This window comes from Opisthorchis viverrini, assembly GCF_000715545.1.
Source record: "Opisthorchis viverrini unplaced genomic scaffold opera_v5_53, whole genome shotgun sequence".
In the NCBI taxonomy this organism is placed as follows: domain Eukaryota; kingdom Metazoa; phylum Platyhelminthes; class Trematoda; order Opisthorchiida; family Opisthorchiidae; genus Opisthorchis; species Opisthorchis viverrini.
Window position 1 is genome coordinate 1,937,567 of NW_008751710.1, and position 5,986 is coordinate 1,943,552.

The 5,986-nt window shown below is 42.7% G+C and overlaps 2 protein-coding genes across 2 annotated transcripts in view; one reads left to right on the forward strand and one right to left on the reverse strand.

Moving 5' to 3' along the window:
• T265_03703 (hypothetical protein) overlaps positions 1-5,986 on the reverse strand; it is a gene marked incomplete at both ends in the record, with an annotated part of 20,790 nt that overhangs the window by 12,176 nt on the left and 2,628 nt on the right. The gene's annotated exons all lie outside the window — the stretch shown is intronic.
• Positions 1-5,986, forward strand: part of T265_03704 (hypothetical protein) — a gene marked incomplete at both ends in the record, with an annotated part of 14,803 nt that overhangs the window by 8,355 nt on the left and 462 nt on the right. The gene's annotated exons all lie outside the window — the stretch shown is intronic.

Sequence of the window (5,986 nt, forward strand, 5' to 3'; positions counted from 1 at the left end):
GGCAGGCAGGCAGGCAGGCAGGCAGGCAGGCAGGCAGGCAGGCTTCCACTTCAGACAGTCACGCGTGCATAAAGTCGGCCACAAAATGGCTGGATGACCTCGAGGTCAAATGAGTGAGGTTGTAGGGACAAATAAACTCCAGTTCATACACACTAAACACAAAAGTGGAGCGGGGGTTACAAATAGGGGTTACAAACAGGAGGAACGTGGGGAATTTCAAACGTCAAAGTAATGGACCATACAATCTCCGCTGAGAATGTTCCCAACACCCAGCCAGCGGTCCACAGAGCCTCTTGGTTCGAGTATGGCCTGAATGAATTCGAGGTAACTGGTAAAAAATTTCATACGTCGAGCCTGTTTCACTGCTAAGGTGACATTTAAAAGTGAAAGAATTCGACATTTCTTTAACCGCAAAATCACAGTCAGGGTGCCAATTTGTAGCCGCCAGTATCGTTATTTTTTTAGTTTGCTAATTTGTAGCCGCCAGTATCGCTATTTTTTAGTTTTTGCTTTTAACCTCAGCAGTATGTGAAACTTTTCTGTCGTTTTTTGCACCAAGTGATAGACTAACAGAATTGTGGGACGTTAGCATAGCACGTTGTTTTATTGTCAATACTCTCATTTCGGTCATAACTGGTCTCCAGGGATGAAAAAACCGAGCTTTCCAGTATCATTTGAAGTACTCTGCAGGAACTACAAACTCTGGTAAGCGTGGTCACCTGGGATTCCAAGACAGGGGAGATCTTGGGAAAAAATAACGAGGAACTTTCCAATATTAAATAATAATTGTTCAGCTGTAATAGCCTTCCGGTGCCTAGCTACCATGCCACCCAAAGGAGGCACGAGGGCTAGGATACTGTCAGGTTGCCCAAAACTAGACAGGGGGAGTCGGTAGGCCGAGGTCGGATTCGAACCACGGACCTTCCGGTCAGTAAATTCGCGCTCTAACCACTGAACTAACTCGCCCTGAACTTTCTAATTCATCTAACGGAAATAGAGTAAGGCTGGTTGTTGACACCATACACTACTTACACGGTTGTGGAGAACTGATCAGTAGCTCACACCCCAACTCACATTTCTTGGGGCTCATTAATCGATCACAGTCCTACAATCTTGTAGTTTTCTTTAACACCGATTCGGTGAACTACGCTCATTTGTAAGTTGGGATTGTGTTAACAGGCAACTCATCTGAATCCTAGTTGAATCTCACGTCTAGGATTTTCATTGACGATACACAAGACATACACGACTCAAGCAAGCTACTTGTATGCCGAACCTTAATAAGCCTTCCTATGTCACAACATTAGAACTTTTGAACTGGTGTCCACGATACAGTAAGACGTGATGAATGAGTTTGACTGACGCTGCTACCCATGTCAGAAGCACCTAAACTTGGAGTTTCGCAATTCAAGGGGGGCAACACAATGCGTGCAAGCACTTTATCGAAACTCAGTCCCATGTGACTGATTAATTTGTTGAGAGATATTATTAGTTCAGAGCACTATTCGGTTGACGGAGATTTTCCAAGTTCACTTGTATTATCTTCAAAAATGTCTAAAAGAATCAACTGTTGTGCACTGTGGGCGAATTTCTCACCGATTCTAGCACGTTTTTTTTTCGATCAATAGAAACACTTTTTCGCTCAATCCCCAAAGAGGCCTTTCCTACCCTATTCACTTCAGTACTTCAGTACAACGTCGTGAATCGACTCAGATCATAAATGGGAGTTACTTTCTAGACGCTAACAATTTATCATTTTTGTGCATCAAACACTGGCATAGTGCACTTAGGCACAGACAGAGGATTCTGAAATTACTCCCCAGTGGCGTTATGCCGAAAGTTGACGTATTTTTCCAATTTGTGACGGTGAATCAATCGGTTCGAGATTAGGTCACCCTGAGTAACAGTGACAGGAAGAAGGCCTTCGGTGCGAAATCATTTATTAGGAAATGCCGACTGAACAGTTACAAGCTTTTGGACAGGGAAGCAAAACTCTCATGTGCATCTTGTTTACAAAAACTGAATGACTATCTTCTTCTTGATCGCGTCTTCCTGAACTTTCCTGGATATTTATTGACCGCTGCTCAAATCCAAGCGAATACGACTCCACAAGATGCGTAATAGGTCACACTTTTCAAAAGACACGAAGCGGATTTACGAGAAAACATACTACTCGCACGCCCCATCAGTAGTTTCACCGTTACACCACTATCAAACCGCTTGTGACGTGGAGGTATTAAATCCTGCCTCACTCACCTTCTTCATCACCTATTTTTGTGAACTTGTCATTAAGGCCCTCTTTAAACTACTGTTTTGTGGGGTAATGGGAACTAACAGCTCTAAACTTCTTTCACATATTATTGCCGTCACGGTCAGCCAGGATCGTGTCACTATTAAGACATCCTTAGACGGCTAGTCGATGTTGTGTCCATGGGAACTTTCTACCCGAGATAAACGGAAGTTTATCGGCGAAAAATGAACGACACTAAACTGCCGAGTAGTAGTTCCTAAAGAATCGGGTGCACGAGTGAGAGAAACTATCCAGTCCAAATGTAAGTAACGTTACTACAATCTGAATACCAATTATTTCATGTAACAGCCGCAAAATGACATTTTAAATGGCTCACAGGATGAAGCAACAGTTTAAATCTAGAGTGAAGAAGCATCAGGTGATGAGCGGTTTTAACAAAACTTTAAAATTTATCCGGGTTATACCATTGTTTTTCATTCAGAAGCATTCTCACCCCAGTGACCTGTACTGGTGAAAAGCAGAGGTGATCATTGTATCACGATGAAATGCATTGAAACGGTGTACTTGACTCATCTGAATTAGCCGAGCAGCAGTCAAGAGACCCTTTTCTGTACGACGAGACAAACTCAGTGGGAAAAAACCGATCGCTTGTGCACCAACTTGAATTGCAAGTGGTTGAATCTCACCAGCAGCCTTTACTGAAAGGCTATCGGAATACTATTAGCTGGTGTCCGTTGATCTGCTCGGCATTTGCCAAGGTCACCATAAAAGTAATATGTGATCCGTTATTGACATTCAAATTTTGATGAAGCAGAATTAGTAAATAATTTTGTGACGAGAGAAGGTGAAGCATGTTGCATAATCATAACCACCTGGAGTACCGACCTCCTAAAATCGAAGAACCACAAGCGTTTGAGCTCAACCATCGATCACCATTGGACAAAAGACGGGCAGCGGATTGGTGCGCCCGGTGGGTTGTCGGAAACGTCAAAAGCGATAAACACAGGATCCTAGTCAACTATTTGTAATGTGCGAATATGCACATTCACTGTCATAACAGTTGGTATTGAAAGCATAATGGTAACAGCCGATGACAAACTGGGATTTCGAATAAAGGAAACTACTTACAAGGTTGCTGAAGGCTCTTCCACTTCCCAAGAACGTTTTCACCCTTCTTAATGCTCATTATAAATGAGAGATTCAGTTGAGCCTCTTAAAAAACAAATTAGCTTGAAAATGAGCGTATGTGTCGCAATTAGTTCAATCTGGGTTCAAGTAGAACATAAGGTTGATGGAAACTCGGGGACTGCGCCTACCTGTTGAGCCCAAAGAAGGGCGAAGTCGGTCGTAAGCTGTCGAAGAGTTTTCATCAACCTTGTGAATAGTTTCCTTTATGAAAATATGCTGCGATGTCTAGGCTATAATACCAACTGAAACATGAGACGGTCTTTGTGCAGCACATTTAGTTGAAGAACATCATAAACGAGAGATTCACTTGAGTCTCCCGTGAAGACCAAATTGATCTGCGAATGAGTACAGTTGCGGCACTCAGGGATTTCTGTTTTGTTCTCTTGTTTCGTCTTACTAGAGTGCCAAGTGAATGCGAATATATCTTGGCTGTAGGCTCTCCTACCTAGCTTCAAGTCTTCTGACGAGAGCACTGAATGAATACGAGGACCACCCCACCACATGCCTAGTGCAGTATGAATTTTTCTACTGAACCATCTTCATTTCTTTCCGCGCACCTCCTGTGGGCATTGTCAATCAAACATGCCATATAGGCGTTTTCCTCTCTGCTCATTTTTGGAATCACTGTATTCTCCTCATACTAGATCAAACAGTGTTAAACTTTGCCCACCGTGACGTAGCTTTTAGTACAGTTCCACCCAAAAGGTGTCCTCAGAGCAGAATACATCCATAGGACTGTTGGTGTCCGTCGCTATGTAGACCAAAATTCCTATGACACTCTGGATTCAACGCCTTTTTGACGAATTCACCCACAATGTCAATGTGGAAGGTGGTTTTACGGTCTATTGTCATCCTACAGAGGTTCGAAAAGTGGTTTTACAGCAGTACACAACAAGGCGGATTTCGGGAACGTTTTCCACACTCACCGAGAGGTTGCAGAGGACTAGTGCACAGAGATTTATCTTAACTTAGCTGATTGGTTCTCCTTCCGCCTTAAAACTCGACTAACCTCGGAACCTAGTCACTTGGCCTGACGAAGCTTTTGTGTCAAAAGCGAAACGTTGCCCAGCAATAAATCTGCCGATTGTCACCAAACTTCTTCGAAAACGATGACTTGTGTACATGATAATTGTTCTGTAGAGGTGTTGGATACCAGTTAGTTGACGTTTTGAAGTGCAGCTCACAAGATTAAGGACTTGCACTTTTATTTCGATTACTGCTCAGTTTGTGTCTGAAGTCCTGAACTCTCTAAATGCCCCTTCTTCTTCAACTGAGTTGTTACATCTGTAGGTATGGTGCGCCAAACGCTGTCAGAGTTTCCTCTATTTCTGTCGAGAAAAAAGTATACTAGACTTCCCAGCAGTTATCACACAAAGCAGCTGTCAGCTGATTGTATCATAAATCTCGAGTTCCCGTGAAAGGAACACCTAAACGATTATGTCGTACATCGAGAGAGTATGAGATCTCATCCTACTGGTTTAGCCAACCTGCTCTATGCTCAAGTAATCAAAGGGGCATACACAAATAAGTTTATCTTTGTGACCAACACTTGATTGTGAAATCGGCCCTAGGTATCATTCGAAAGATAGCCAGCAAACCACTGTTGTCCGTGACAAATCGAAAATGTCAGAATAAGCATTGCTTTCACATCACAACGAAATTAACATGATCTACACGTTCGATACATGCTTTTCTGGCCAATCTATCCAAGTAGAATGTCAAGAAAAAAGAATCGAGCTAACTCAAGCTGTGTGGCCACGAAATGGAAATTTTGCAGGTCATAATTAACAAGAAAACAAAGAACTCGAATGCCAAATGGGTCACATTGTTCGTAGCTGATTGTCACGCATGCCAAACAAATGCTCAGAGTTCCTCTGTGCTTGAAATGTCATATTGGGGGAACCATCTTGGTGGACTAGAATGCATGAAGTAAAATCGGTGTACGACCATAGTTTTCGGAATCGCAAACGGAAAAACTGGGTGTTCAGTGCTTACAAAAGTTAAGATGGGAATTGTTCAGATGGTTTTATTTTCTCCGGTGAATGCACCGGAGGAGAGACGGGCGTTGTAGCGAAACCGGATTGAAAACTGTTTCATATGTAGAACGGAATACTGACCAATTAGCCGTTTCTTTTCCTCCCCCCCCCCCCAGAATAGGTGGGAGGAGTTCTGAATCTTCAAGACAATTTTTCGACCCACACTGTCTCAGTGGAAATGTTAGCCTTTCTTCCTCCTGATCGCAAGTACCGGCCCATGAAAGAACACATGTGGAATGGTGAAAAGTCAAGGACACAGACTTATACGGTCCTCTTTTGTCTTATGCCGTAGTTTGATTCTCATAACTGAATCAATCGATAAGTTCTCTGGTTACTGCACAGCTAACCTGTGTTCGCGTGAAAGTACAACTGTAACTGAGCACCGTTGATCGAACTCAACCAGGTGCCACCTGTTTATTACTTTGGGTTTTGTGACAAATGTTTTAGACCGTTTGCGAGATTCGGGCCAATTATTTTGCTGTATATATATATATATATATATATATATAAA